The following is a 12757-nucleotide window of genomic DNA, read 5'->3' as shown; positions in this document are numbered from 1 at the left end:
ACTCATTTATTGATGATGTAGCTTTACCATAAGTTATCTATCATTCAACTATCAATGTACAGTCAATGTTTGGTCAACATTAATATTAACTATCCGTTGTATACTACAGGATCTGTTTCTGTGGAATAGACTCCATAGAGTGAGATTTCCAGCTCAAAGTATGTTTTAAAAGTACAGAGCCATGGCCGTGTCTTTCCCCTATAGGCTGTCCTAAAGCACCTTTCCAGCCATGTCTCAGGGTATCTTCTCCCCACAGCCCAGCCAGCCACAGATGGTGTTGATTTTTAAATTGTGCCAGTTTCACTGGGACTTTGATATTTTCTTAACTACCAGTGTTTTTGAGCAACTTGGACTATGTTTATTGGGCATGTGGATTTGCTGTGAACGATCTGTTTGAATTCACTGCTCATTTTTCAAGTGCTTAACTTTTATCCTTCTGTGTAAAATGGAAATTGTTATTAAGTCTTATCATCTCCATTTCACATGATTTTCCAAATCTATCATTTGTGTATCACATTTTCTCAAGCTTTGTCCCCCAGAACGATCACTTGAGTCAGCACCGTTTATTAAATAAATATAATTTTCTCAAAATACCGCCTTTGTATCAATGGTTATTGTGACTTCTTAGCAGATTTTGTTTCATTGGTCGACTTGTCAGTTTCTATGCTATGTAATATCAATTTGTTCTGTTACCTGAGGAGGTAGACACCTGTCAGTATCCTGCTTTTTCATGTTTTTCTTCTCTATACCTTTTAAAGCAGCCATGGTGTTGCAGTGATTAAGTGCTCATCTGCTAATCCAAAGAAGGTTTGGCAGGTTGAACCCACCAGGGGGCACTGAGGGGAAAGACCTATTGTTCTCCTCCCATAATGATCACAGCCTAGAAAACCCTATGGGGCAGTGAAATGGGATCACTATGAGTCAGAAATGGACTCCAAGTCTCCTAACACCAGCAACATCCTCTGTTATCTACTGTACTATTTGTAGCATACGATTACTGTATACAATTCAAAAACAACTATCTTAATATTCTGACTGGAAATACATTCCACTTATATATTAGTTTTAGGGACCTCCATTTGATTGACAAGACTTCTCATTTGGAAATATGGCATATTTTTTGCATATATTCAGGTTTCATTTTATGTATTTTAGTACATTAGTTTTCGTCATAGAAGTCCTTTGCTGCTCTGGTCAAAACAATGTTTTCCTAAATATTTTACAGTTTTGAACACAGTTTGATCCAGTCAAGTAGTAGGGGAAAGAGAACGGTCTGCCCTTCTCACCCTTGCCAATTTGAGACCCTCATGTCTATACTGGAGAGAAACCATTGATTTTGATGTATTTGTCTTTTATTCAGCTATGCAATTATATCATCATTATTTGAAAAATCTCTTATTATACTTATACTAGTTATTTAAATTTTCTAGTTTATTCCTTCACCTTAAAACTATGTTGATACCAAAATATTTGTCTAGTTCCAAATTGATCAGAATGAGTTGAATATTAATTTTCCATTTATCTCACACCTGCTAAGTTTGGGGAACTCTATTATGCCCCAATAGGTAACTACTACTCTGACCTGCTGACCACTATTGTAATCACACACAACTTGTTTCTGACAGTTAAGTACTTCCACCTGGCCTCTGTGGAGCTGGGATCCCATGATTTGCATTGCTACTAGGCAGCCCAGCTCCCACTAACAACCTGAGCCTATAGACGATTGTTGCTGTTAGTTGTCATCAAGTCATTTCTGACTCATGACCACCCCATGTGGGCATAGTAGAACTAACTGTTCAATAGTGTTTTTAAGGCTTTCATCCTTTAGTAGCAGATGGCCAGGACTGTCTTCCAAGGACCCTCTGAGTACGTTCAAACTGCCAAACTGCCAGACTTTCGGATAATAGTCAAGCACTTAACTGTTTGTGGTGTCCAGGGACTCCCTACAAAGTATACATATTGGTAAGCTCTGTGTTGCTAGTGCTCCCCTCATGTCCGCATTCCTTATTCTTCTGATGAAATGGGTATCCTTCAGGACTTCCAAGAAATGGTCTTATAGAAGACTAACTCAGACATGCCCACATATTGGAGGCTTTTAATCCCTCTTCCAACATCTGACACAGCAGGTCTGGCATTTCGATTTCAGAGAATGTGGGCCATTGCCTTTTCTAAGCTTCCAAAAGCAATCCCACAGCATATTAAACCCATTTCCAGAACCCTTGCTACGGCAATAAATCCTTGTCAACAAACACTCCTTGACCCAACTTTATATTAAACACCCCTTGACTCAGCACCTTCAGCACCCACTCCTCAGCACACCCCCGTCCTGCTCACACAAGGCAGCCAGGTCTTGCAGCTCCTTCAGTGTACAGTCCCTCCCCCCCAACCACAACCAGCACTGCCCCCGGTGGCTATGCTGGTATCTGACAACTAAGTATCTGGACAAATGCATGGGTCACTATCTCAGGACTCTGCAAAGGAAAGTGTTGAAGGTGGATGGGGGCAGGGCGGAGCCAGAACATAAAGTATGAACATTCTAGAGGCTGAAATTAAATGACCCCAAATCTCAGAGCTGCACACCCGTTGTGGACAGAAACAGCTCTGAGAGAAGCCCTCTCTCATATAAATGGGATAGAAGGTCCGCAAAGGAGAGAGACAGGCAGCTGGGTAGGTGGGCAGACACCTGAAACTCTGGCGGAGGAGAATCCTTCTCTCTGACCAGAGTATGGAAGAACCAAATATTGTAGAGAAAGCTCCATTACATTTTCTCTCTCTCTGCTGTTAACTGACACCTAGTCAATTCTACCTCAAAGGGTGAGACTTTTCAAAAGCTGATTGCCAGGCTTGTCTTCTGAGGTGCTTCTTGACACATTCAAACTGCCAGCCTTTTGGCTGGTTGTCCAGTGCTTTGGCCCCATAGGCAGAACCAGTCACTGATGTGCACAACAGAATGAGGAAATTAAAGCCCCAGCATTCCCGCCAGTGGGCCAGGAAAGCACTCCTTCTGAACTCAGAGAGCAGAAGAGAAAGAGAGAGAGGAGGCTGTGCAAGAAAGAGATTCTGCAGACTTGCCATGAACTCCTGGTTCACCCCCCAAGTGCATATCCATTGCCCTGACCCAAAGAAGCATTACCAAATCCTTTAAGACCTGCACTATGGGTTAGAATGCCATCAAGGTTCCATACTGAGTGGCGCTCACATAGATTAGACTTTAGTACAGCTGCAAAGCCTTCAAAAATTGAACTCACATTTGAACCATAGAATACAGAAGATGGGACAGAACTTGGAGCCTGAACATAACTGGGTCAATTGACTGCTAAAAACAAAAAAATTCTCCATAAAATTTAAGCAGGACTTGTACTCTCAAAATCATAAGAAACAGATTTTAAAATGCTATTCTAATCCAAGAAATAACAGGGACACTTTTTAAATAAATGGAAAGATAATAGGTGCTATTTGCAAATGAAAATTTTACATGTTAAAAGTACAATTGTAGAAATCAAAAATTCAGTTGATATTTTCACAATAGCAGAATGGTGATGACAGAGAAAAAAACTAAATACTTGAAATAAGATCAGTAGAAAATATCCATTCTGCAAACAGAGAGCAAAATATGGAAAAAAAATGGACAGTGCCTCAAGAACTAGACAAAAAGCTTATTTATTGGAACTCCAGAAGAAGTGGACAAAATGTGTGGTGAAGAAAATAGTATTTGAAAAAATACTGGCTGAACACTTTCCAAATGTGGTGAAAGACATAAACTTACAGATTCAAGAAGTTCAGCAAACCACAGCAAGTTAAAGAATTCCATGCCCCAATACTGTATTTGCACAAAAATATTCTGCGGGTTATAGGTTTTTTGCCAACCCAGTGGGCCTTACCCCACATCCCAAGTATATTTGTAAGTACATTACTCTAATTTTTTTTTTTTTTTTTTTAAACAGCAGCGTGTAAAAAGAAAAAAACAGTATACTGTACTCACAGACACACCCGGGAAGGGAGAAACAGTTGACACATATATATATATATAGAACATGGGTTACTTGCATAAAAATACCATACATCATAATCAACTGCAGAATAACAAAGGTCAAGAAAATACTCAGGAAGGAGGTAGAGAGAAAACAACACATTTCACCTGAGAAAAATAATTTGAATGACTCTGTATTCACTATCAGAAGCCATGGAAGCCAAAAAAATAGATTGTGAAACATCATTTTTTCAACCCTGAAAGATGGAAATATTAACCCAGAATTCTATGTATCATGTATCTATGTATCATTACCTTCAGGAGTAAAGCACAAATAATGCCATTCTTGGGGGAAAGAAACCTGAGAGAATTCATCACCAGACTTCTAAGTGAAACACTAAAGGAAGTACTTCAGGTGGTAGACTTGGAATTTCAGTTGTATTTATGGAAAGCAGAAAACGTGGAAACTATGTGGTTAATATACTACGTCAACACTGTAGTTACTGCACAACATGGCGCTGGACAAGCCTCTTTGGAAAGTTTTTCCAGTCTCTTGGAAACGCTTGGAAATATGTCCTGGCAAATCATTATTAGAGAATGGAATTAATTTTGACAATACCTGAGAGATGTCTGCAGTCAAGTCTCGTGAATAAACTGGAAAATAAATTTACTGACTGAAACTAAGGTGTGGTAACAAAACATGAGCCTCAGTTCTCGTGTGGCCATGAGCTGGCTCTGAAGGCCAACCTTCCCCAGAGAGGCACTTCAAGCACATGGGGGGCAACGGCTTCCTGTTGTTATTGCTAGGTGCCATCGAGTGGGTTTCTGAGTCATTGTGGCCCAGTGTAAAAGGAGAACTGCCCCGATAGGGTTTCCTGGTTTGTAATCTTAACGGAAGCAGTTCGCCAGGTCTTTACTCCTTAGAGCCTTTTGGTGGGTTCAAAAAACTAACCTTCGGTTAACAGCCGAGTGCTCAAATTTGGCACCACCTGGGCTCCTTGGAGCAATGGCAGCACCACAGAATTTGGTAGAAACCTTCCCATAGGCCTTCTCTGAGAGGTAACCCCTTGCTTAAGGACCAAGTTTAGGTTTTATATATACTCATTCTACATAAAGTCTAGATAAGAACTACAGTGCTTCCTTGAGCGGACAATATGTATATGCCTTCCATAAACAAAATGTGTCAAGGGCAAAGTTTAATATTAAACCAAGGCATTTCCCGTCAGTCCTTACCTGAGAGGGTCTTCGTGAGAATTTCCTGAGACTCTTGGAAAAGGACTTAGTAGACACTGCTTCTTTTTACCTCTTTGCTCCTGAACAGAAACCTCTGCTAAGAGGTCATGCGTAAAGCTCCAAACGCCTCTTCTTATCCTGAATGTAAGCCGTGTAATAAGACCAGGAACTAGGCATTCAGCTGGGTGAAGAAACCCAGGAGTACTTCCTGTCTTCAACACCTTCCAGTTCCAGCGAAATCCTGTTACAAGTCACTAGATCAGCCCAGGAGCTGGAAGACTGAAATTCCTGGTCCTCTGACAACTGGGAAGGGCAGGGTGGGGTTAGGCAGAGCCTCCTTGACCATCACTTGCCCCAAGAGGCTCTGGAGGCTGCTTCATGTTATAAGTCAAAGGCCCTTCCAGCCCAGGCACATAAGAGCAGGGGAAGACTTTGTCCATTGAAAGAAAAGATGGGTACAGGAGTGGCAGGTTTTAGGGCACTCAGCATTGGTCAGCTTTGCGACTTCAGGACATCCTGGCCCATGGTCGCCTTCACGACTGGGCCTTTATAGCCTCTTCACCTCTCCGTCCTTCCCAGTTCTCTCCCAGCACCATGAGCTGTGGCTTCTGCTAGTTTCAATGATTTCAGTATTTCACTAGCTCCTCACCCCACTCAGGGGAGGCAGTTTTGCAGACTGCAGGACACAAATCCACAGTGCTGTTTACGTGTCCTTCAGCAGAAACACTTCCGAGGGTACAAGTTGGCCTCAGAGATTCTGAGACCCAGGCAGAGAGAAGCCCAGGGGGAGGGTCACTGGCTTCAGGAAGTGTCAGCACTCTCAAGGGTCATGTCCCTGGGGTCGTGCCCAACTGCAGGAAAAACAAAGTGGGCTCTGAGGCTCCGTGTGCTGACCGTCCAGTACACAGGCCCTGGAAGCCTTGGAAGGATTCTGTCTTAGTCTAACCCAGCACTGGGGAAATCCTCACAGGGTAACAGCAGTGATATGCCTGGGGATCTTTATTCTAAAAGTCTCAAAGCAGTTGATACAGTCTTGTGAGGTGGGAGATGAGAAAGCTTGGGACCACCGAGAGAGGGTGGAAAAGAAGGAAGACTTTATCACTCCCCCTGTTCAAGTTTTTTTTTTTTTTTTAATTGCAACTGGGGCTCCAAACAGGTCTTTGTTGTTAAAGTTGTATTTCTCTGTGTTAATTTATGATCCTTAACTCAAATCTAGAGTTTCGAGCTCATTTTGATAATTCCTCTTTAGTCTGTAGAGACAGGAGTCTGCCTTCAGCCAGTGGTGAGAGTGGAAGAAATAAAGTCCCTAGTCCAGACTGGGGCAGGCTCTGCTGCTCCGCAAACTAGGGGTGCGGTCCCTGAAGAGCCCTTCTGAGGACAGCACAGGAGGGGCGTCCAGCCTGGAGAAAGGGCAGAGGGGGGTGGGGGATTGTTTGTGTGAGCAGTGTGGCCTCTGTGGCTTCGCCTTCTCCTCCTGGAAGTGCAACCTGGGGCCCTTCACGTGCGGAGCCAGAGTCCTAGGGTGACCACAACTCTCCCACCCTTTCTGGGTCACCCTCTGGACCCAAGTCCCCATACGCCTCCTCTGCCTTCCTATCCCAGCATAAGCACTGTGACTGGGCTCAGGGGTGTACCCTGGGACTTGACATCGGTAGCCTCAGGCTTCCCCTAGTTCTGGTGGGACCTGTGAGCCTAGCGGGTCTGAGTTCAGGGCAAGGCTGGGTGGGCTGGGACTCTCGCGAAAGGCTCCTGCAGCCAGCTCCTTCCTGATGCACGTGAGATTGTGGTGGGGCAGCCTCCGACCTGGCACCTCCCCTAGGCGCCCCTCTCCACACAGCCCTGCCCAGTTCCCTCCCCCCCCAACAGCCCAACCACCTCCTCCTGCCTCCTAGTTCTAGAGGAGTGCTCTTTTGATGCGCATTTGCAACTGGCACCCCATGGCCCTGCACAGAGTCAATCCAGCTAATGACCTCAACCTGAAGTGCACAACTTTGAAACTGCTAGATAGGTGGGAAATGAACAAAAAAAAAAAAAAGAGGAGAAACACTTAACAACAGTTACAAAAAAAGTTATATGGGACTGTATTCTCACATCATGGACTCAAAGATGCTGGGTTGTATTTTTGTTTGCAAAGAAGTCTTAGATAAGGGAATTGGTGCCAGGAAAAGATGTAGAGTCTGACTTTGGAAAAATGAGGGAAAATCTGGGATTGAGTAATTGACGTGGATGAGACTGAAAATCGTGATAACAACATAACATTTAAAGATGAAATCCTAGCAGCCTAGAACATGCAGTGGAAATTTTTCTAAGTAGCACCAGAAAAGACCTTTAATCACTACACAAAATGGATCAGTAGTTCAAGATCTCCCTAAGAAAATAGGAGGCCGAGACCACTTTCATTCAGGTTACAGCAAACAGGCAAGAAACAGAGCATTTTAATCTTGTGCAAAGTCAGAGAAGAAGAGAAAAAGATGAGATGCTCCTCTACTTCATCCTTAAGGCTAGTTTAATATTGACACCAAATTAGACAGGGATGGTAGAAGAAGAGTTACAGGGCAAGCACACCAAGTAACTGGGATGCAAAAACCTACATAAAATACTGGCAAAGGAAATCCAGCAAAGTATAAACCAGGTAATACGCCATCATCAAGGGGGTTTATCGTCAGCATGCAAGCTTGAGTGAACATTAAAGATTTAATAATTTAATTCACCATAAGCATAGATGGAAGAAGAAAAGACATGCTCACCTCAAGAGATGGGGACAAAGCAGTTGATAAAATCCAATCACACTGAGAGATAAGGACTCTGAGCAATCATGGACCAGAAAAGGAGTTCCTTAAGTTGGAAAGATACAACTGGCATGATAGTTCATGGTGAAATGTGGGACATTCTCTTTAAAATTAATTAGCATTAAAATAAGGATGCTTTCCCAATTTGAAGACTGGCGTCTGGCGTCTTAAACATTAGAAAGCAGCCATCTAAGGTGCATCCATTGGTCTCAACCCACCTGGATCAAAGGAGAATGAAGAACACCAAGGACACGAGGTGATTACGAGCCCAAGAGACAGAAAGGGCCACGTGAATCAGCTACTACATCATCCTGAGACCAGAAGAACTAGATGGTGCCCGACTACTACCAATGACTGCCCTGACAGGGAACACAACAGAGAAACCCTGAGGGAGCAGGAGAACAGTGGGATGCACACCCCAAATTCTCATAAATTCATACTTAATGGTCTTACTGAGACTGGAAGGGTCCCAGTGGTCATGGCCCCCAGACCTTCCGTTGCCCCAGGAAAGGAACCATTCCCGAAGCCAACTCTTCAGACATGGATTGGACTGGACAATGGGTTGGAGAGGGATGCTGGTGAGGAGTGAGCTTTTTGGATCAGGTGGACACTTGAGACTATGTTGGCATCTCCTGCCTGGAAGGGAGATGAGAGGGTGGAGGGGGTCTAGAAGCTGGCGAAAAGGACACGAAAAGAGAGAGTGCAGGGAGAGAGCAGGCTGCCTCATTAGGGGGAGAGTAATTGGGCGTGTGTAGCAAGGTGTATATGCGTTTTTGTGTGAGAGACTGACTTGATTTGAAAACTTTCACTTAAAGCACACAAAAAAATATTAAAAAAATAAGGATGCTTTCTATCATTATTTATATTAAATATTTAACACTGGAGGTCCAAGCTAGAACAAAACGACAACAAAAAGAAGGAAAAGCTGCAACTGCTATTATTCATAGATTACAGAAATGCCTCCACAGAAAAATTTACAAACCATTGAAATTAATGCCAGTCAATCGTAAATATAAACTAAAAAATAAACTGCATTTCTATGCATCAGCATCAAGCCGACTCTGTTGTAGCTCTTAGTGAAAGCAGAGGACACTGATAAGGAAATAGCAGGATTTGGGTGGGCTAGACAAGGAGGGGAGAACACTATTTTACACCAGGCTTCATGTATAACCATGGGTATTTGTTAGTCATCTAGTACTGCCATGAGAAAAAAATAACACAATTGGGTGGCTTTAAAGAACAGATATTTATTTTCTCACAGTTCGGGAGGCTAGAAGTAGGAATTCAGGGCATGGCTCGTGTCTACTTCAGCTTCTAGCAGCTTCCAGCCACCCTTTCCGTTCCTGGCCTTGTAGATTATCTTCCCCTTTGTCTGTCTCCCTCTTCCCCTGTTTGTGTCTGTGTCTATTCTGCTCTTTTTGTAACTCAGAAGGGATTAGGTTTAGGACCCACCCTACACTGGTATGGCCTCATTAAAATAATTTTAAAAATCCCCTATTTCCAAATCAGGTCACATTTATAGGTACAGTAGTTAGGATTTCAACGTACCTTTGGGGTTACACAATTCAGTCCATATAGTACCCTCACCAGATATTCTAGGCTGAGAGTACAAATATGAGCAGCTGAGAGTTCTATTTTTTGTCTATATTAGTTGGCTATCACTTGTCTGAGTCCACCCATATAAACTTTGGAGCAACTTATTATGAAGGACCAGGCCAACCTTTATTAGCCATGTCCATTATGTGGAAAAACACACACATTCCCATCACTGAAGCCCTGAGAAATTCATCGATAAGGGTGGAACGGGGTTGGGACCAAGAATTGTTTCATGGCGTTGGTAACATGGCATAGCTGTCAGACATCTACGTAAAGATGTCAGGTAATAATACTGACAGCTAACACTTACTGGTGCCAGGACTCTTGTGAGGGCTTCTCCTTTCTTAAGATACTTGCTCTGCATGATACCCATGTGAGGAATGTATCATTATAAGGCACATTTTACAGATGAAGAACTCAGTACAGAGAGTTACGCTGACATTTGAATAGAAGTCATGAACCAGGAGGAGTTGAAATGGATGGAGGTGTAAACATCACATCCTCAGCTACAGACAGACAGCAACCGACTCCCTGAGGCATCCTAGAGAGAGGGTGTCAATAGAGAGAGAGGACTAAGCACTGAGCCTGGGGGCACTCTGACATCTAGAAGCCGGACAGATGAACGGCAGCCAACAAAGCTCTCTGAAGTCCAGTGTGGTTCCTGGAGCATGGTCTGTCCTTTCTCTTGACTGCATTTTACCAGTTCCCCTCCCACCCGCACTGGGTGTCCCCTTCACAATGGCAGGGACAATGGGTACTTTCACCATTGCGTCCACATGATGTAGACTATTCCTGGCACATGGAATCTTTATCTGAAATTCCACAGCAAATCTCTAGAGGCTCACGTTCTCATAGCTTCTGTCGCCTCTGCAGCCCCTGCTTCTGTCTGTCCATCTGCTGGGCTGCACCACACGGAACCAGTTATGAAATTCAAGCCCATCTTGCACTCGCCAAGGTCCTACTCACACAAAATTTGTATTAGCTTAAAAGAAAAGGTGTGTAGATAAGATACACAAGGGATTTAATTGCAGAAAACAAACCTTAAAATGAAATGGCTGGGAATGGTGGCCTCCCTTTATAAAAAGGCGTCTCTGTACGGACTACGAGAAAATGCAGTGAAGATATGGGTCATGGGAAAAGGAGCGTTTGTAGCAATCTGGTAATCACTCAGACCACCTGTAAAAATGTTTTCATCCTTTTTCTCATACCTTACACAAAATGAAATTCCAGATGGATAGAATATTTAAAATTAAAATATGCAACCATAAAAATTTTAGAAGTTTTTATTTTCTTTTTATTGATAAAAGAGAAAGACTTTTTAAAAATCCCAAAATATGAAGGCTAAAACTGTTAAGATCTATAGATCTTTGGCATATCAAAAAGTATATGAAGGGAGTAAAAATACAGGCAAAAAGCTGAAAAAAGGTTTGCAGGCTAAGGATTTGAATAGAGATTTCTCAAAAGCAGATACAGAAACTGTCAACAAGCACAGGAAAAGAAGCGTAACCTCATTAGTCATCAGGGAAATGCAAATCTAAACTAAAGTGCACTACTATTTCAAAAGCAGTAAGATGGCTAAACTCAACAGGATGGACAAGTGTCGGCGACGATGTGCAGAAGCTGGAATACCGCTGGTGGAAATGTAAAATGATCCAATTGTTTTGGAAAACGGTTTGGAAATTCTGCAGAAAGTTAAACATAGAATTACCACACAACACTGCAATTGCACTCCTAGGTCTGCACCCCGGAGAATCAAAAGCATATTCACATACAAACTCACACAGAGGATTCCTAGTAGTGTTATTCATAACAGCCAAAATGTGGAGAGAACCCAAATGTCATGACCTGATAGACAGGATGTGGTATATTCATAGACTGGAATATTACTCAGCCACAAAAAGGCACCAAGTACTGATACATGCCACAACATGGACGAACCTTGAGAACATTACGCTAAATGAAAGAAGCCAAACACAAATGACCGCAACGTGCATGATTCCATTTACATGAAATGTCCAGAACAAACCAACACAGACAGAAGTAGATTAGTGGTTGCTACGGCGTGGAGGAAAGGAGTAATGAGGATGACTGTTAATACGCCTTCATTAACAAGGGCCTTTATTTACTGGGCACTGAAAATATTCTGAAGCTAGACAGTGGTGACTGTTGTGCCAAGTCTGCCCATATACTAAAAGCCACGGTATTGTGCATATTTTCAAAGGCAGTGTTACGGCAGGTGAATTGTATCTCAATAGAAGTATTTGTGATTCCTAAAAGACTAACTTTTCAATTAACATATAGAACCTATAAATCAGTAGGGAAAAAACAATCCAATTTTAAAATGTCTCCCTCCAAAGCAAAGGGAAGGGGGTACATTCCATCCACACAGCTTATTTTTTTATCTCTTCATTATTCAACTTCTATTCTCACCTTATGTAACTCTAAATTATACAAATAATTGTCTTCATTTTCCTTATCCCTGTTTTCACTATTTAACTAAATAAAGACAGCAACACAGTGTTTTTTTATAAAAACCCACCCACATTCACTCAAATAATTTTTTAGCACTTCTTAGGCACCAGGTACCAGGATACTCTGACAAACACAACAGACAAGTTCCTGCCTGCATGGGCCTTCTATTTTTGTGAAGCAGGCAGATCATAAACCAGCCAACCAGCTCTTAATGTAACCTAACATTAAGGAGGGAAACGTAATTTTGGAGCTATCTCAAGCTGTTGTCTCTCTCACAAAGATTTCTCCGAATCTAGTGAAAAGTAAACACCTCGAAGGAACTCTGTGGGGCCAATAAATGTGAAAAAGCCATTACATTTCAGTTTTGTTTTGTTACTTTCACCTGGTACTTTGTCATCATTTTTTAATAACACGATTATGGAGCTGACATCAAACTCTCACCACTTGGCTGAAAGAAAAAACCAAACCTGTAGCCATCTAGTCAATTCTGACTCAGAGACCCTATACGACAGAGTAGAACTGCCCCATAGGGTTTCCAGGGAGCAGCTGGTGTTAGGACACAATTCCCTCTTATAAGAATCTGAAAGCTGTTCACTGTGGATGTGGGAGGGACTCAGTAACACTTGCAGAGATTTCCACGTGGGTGGGGTGCTCTAGTGTGAGCATCGGGGGAATGGACCCCATGTGCACTTTGCAG

This window comes from Loxodonta africana, unplaced genomic scaffold (genome assembly GCF_030014295.1).
Source record: "Loxodonta africana isolate mLoxAfr1 unplaced genomic scaffold, mLoxAfr1.hap2 scaffold_277, whole genome shotgun sequence".
In the NCBI taxonomy this organism is placed as follows: Eukaryota; Metazoa; Chordata; class Mammalia; order Proboscidea; family Elephantidae; genus Loxodonta; species Loxodonta africana.
The sequence above is the reverse complement of the archived record's forward strand: the minus strand, read 5'-3'. Positions refer to the sequence as shown.